Raw genomic sequence first — 3,484 nt, 5'->3', positions numbered from 1 at the left:
CGACTAGAATTTTTTTTTGCTACTAGCGAAACATAACGCTTTTTCCTAGTATCTAAACGTAGGTGATAAATGACCTATTTTTTGAACCCTATTCATATGTTTGAACCTTATTATAATCGCCTAACTAATCAAAAGGTGGTGAAGGTGGAGAAGATCTAATTTACGTAAAAATTAACTTAGCGACATTTGATAAAGAAGTCGTTACTACTCAAAAATCAAGCAATAAAATAAAAAACATTTTTTTGAAAGCTGCTGTCATCGGCCTCAGAAAACTTCGATTAATGATTGTAAACTGAAAAAAAAAAAAAAAAAAATAATTAAAAAAAAGATTAAAATGTGTAAAAAATAATAATGTGAAATAAAAGTAATATAAAAGTACTAAGTAAAAAAGTTAAAAAAAAATATATAAATAATGAATATCAATATCATATCAATAATAATAAAAAGATGATTCAGAATGGGTTTGACGCACTTTATTATTTTTATAGTATAACTTCGAATAAAGTATATTTTCGCGGTTTTCAAAATCGTAAAATGTTGTGTTAATTCGAAAATGGCGTGTTTTAAAATTGTTTAAAATTTCTAAAGGCTTTCAAACTTGTATGTGGCTGTACTAGTACTTATCATGCTCTTCTCTTCTATTCTCATAGACTCCTACTCTATCTCTTAGATTTGGAAAAAATCAAAATCGATGAGAAGCAACCTATGTTCAGGTTCAAAAACACCGATATAAAGTAAAGTGAACTGGTTTGGTATATGCTAGCAATCTCTGTCCTTCTAAGTTCTAATTTCTTGATAATAAAAATTTGAAGTATAAACTACAGTAACATTACAGAAATAAAGAATATAAAAAAGATATATCATTCTAGATTTCAAAAATCCAATTTCTTAAACATGCGAAAAATTATTTGCATATTATCGATTATCTAATCTACAATAATCCTAGCATGCTACCCTAGTAAAGAATATTTAGTTGTCCGCTTCCAGTCTTTCATTCTCATTTTTTTGTGCTAATTCCTAGCCTTGGGAGCCCAAATGATGTCTGTCTTGCCTTTCCAGTTCAACAACAACAACAACAACAATAACAACAACAACAAGATATTTATTTTCCTCAAAATTTACAATATAATTGCAATAATATATTATTGATGATAATAATAATAGTAATAATAATAATAATAACAATAATAACAATAACAATAATAATAATAATAATAACAATAATAACAATGACAAGAATATCAACAATATTATAAATAATAAAATCAAAATATAATTATAACAATACTGGAGATTTCATTTTTAATGAGGCGGTATCATCATCATCATCATCCTAGTCTGAGTCATCATCATCATCATTTTGATCTCTGTCTGGAGCAGGTCTAGCTGCCATTTGCTCTTCCATGGAGCAGTATTCCCAAACAGGTACAAAAGAGTTTAACAAATCGAAGTTCTCGTTGATGAAGACCAACTTCTCAGTGGTTTTTGAAGACAACCTGCATCTCTTTTTGTGGACCACCTGTCCAGCTTCACTAAAGGCCCGCTTACTTGAGGCACTGGAGGCCTGCCAAGATGGGCATCTCTCTGCGATGTGTTCTCCTCCAGTTTAAGACATCAACCTTCAATTCTATCACAGTTGTTTCTCTGAATTTTGCCCACTTAACGGTAATCGGAGGACTCTGAGCTGTAGCATTTGTCTGCCTGAATTGACTGGACACAGTCTAAAAGGAATGAAAGCAAGTTAAACGTTTAGTAAACTTTGTATAACTTCGCTTACTCTAATCTCAAATTGTTTAAATTCAAATAATTTTTTAAAAGTTTGTTTAACTTTGAACCGCCCTCCCTCCTCTCCTCCGTAAGACATCGTATTCTCAAATTAAAATTTTTATGACTTTGTTTGTTCGATTGTATTAAGATTAATAAAGTATACTTTACTATTTTTAAAGAAATTTATTTTATACTATACTTAATCGCTTTTACCTTTACTGCTGTCTTCCAGAATTCAGTCTCACCATCATCTTCAAGAAGCTCATGGGGGATCTCATCTGAGACATTGATTGTACCTTGCTGGTTTGACATACAGTCTACTGTTGTAGGACGACTGGCTTTCAACTTGTCAAAAATCTCATCCCTTACACCATAAGCGTGCAGTTGTTGGCCTTTCAAGAAGAGGTGTAGCAGGCAGCCTACAGCATAAGGCATGATGTTACATCCTCTTCTTGGGAATCGTTTCTAGAGTTCTACAATGAGCTCAACCATGAAAGGACTTAATCCAATGACACTGTTCTTTCTATTTTCTTTGACCCTCAGAGGAGCACACCTATCCATAAGATGAACAATGGCTGTCAGTGCTCTATCCATTATAATTTTTTTATCACTCGACATTGACTCAGAGATGATTCGGCATGTGGTCAGGAGTGGCAGAATGGTTGCAACCAGCTCAAATTGTTTATCCGTAGGAATGGGTGTGGTCCAATCCTTTTTGTTAGCCCGGAGTGCACACAGCACATTTCGGGGATGGTTGATATCTAGGAGCATCATCTGGACAGAGTTCCATCTGGTAGCACAAGGAGCAGTGATGTTTTTGTAGGGTACTGAAACAAAAACTAAAGTAAAAGTTCGCAAAAAACTTCGCATCAAATTGTAAACTCTTAGAAAACTAGAAAATCCGGAAATCAAAAACGCAAATTCCGAATTTTTCAAATTTCGAATTTCGATTATTTAATTCTTATTTTATTTTTGAAGTTATTTAGAACTGTTTTTATAAAAATTTCAAAAAAAACTTTTGTTTTGTTTTTATATTATGTATTTCTTCCGTTCTAAAAATTTTAATTTTTATTACTAAAAACGTTTTTCAACAACAAAGTTGTCATCCTCAGTAGTATAATACAACAGTTTTTAGTAATAAAAATTAAAATTTTTAAAACGGAATAAATACATAATATAAAAACAAAACAAAAGTTTTTTTTTGAAATTTTTAGAATTTTGAATTTAGAAGAACTTTTACTATAGATGGCAGCATTGTGTACTTTCATTGTTATAAATTCAAAAAATTTAAATTTTAGTAGGCTCAGGCTACTGCAAATGCATTAAATTTTTTTTTTTTAATTATTATATTAACATTAAGAAATTAAATTGTATGCAGAACAGACAAAGTAAGTCATTATATTAATTTTATGTTTCAAAAATTTTGTAGACTTACATTGTTATTGTTTAAAATCCCAACCCAAGTATGGTAGATAAATCTGAAGAAACTTTTATGGACATTTCAAAAGAAAGCTCATCAAATTCAGTGTGGAAATATTTTCTACGAGAGAAAACAAATCAGGTGGCGAAATGCATGGAATGCAAGCAAGTTTTAAAGATATTGGGTGGATGTACAACTCCCATGCACACACATCTTCGTTCTAAACACAACACAGTTTTGAACAAGCGAAAGTTTGATGAAAATACAACAGCTTCTACATCTGACAGTAACGATAGT

Source organism: Hydra vulgaris, chromosome 11, assembly GCF_038396675.1.
Source record: "Hydra vulgaris chromosome 11, alternate assembly HydraT2T_AEP".
In the NCBI taxonomy this organism is placed as follows: domain Eukaryota; kingdom Metazoa; phylum Cnidaria; class Hydrozoa; order Anthoathecata; family Hydridae; genus Hydra; species Hydra vulgaris.
The sequence above is the reverse complement of the archived record's forward strand: the minus strand, read 5'-3'. Positions refer to the sequence as shown.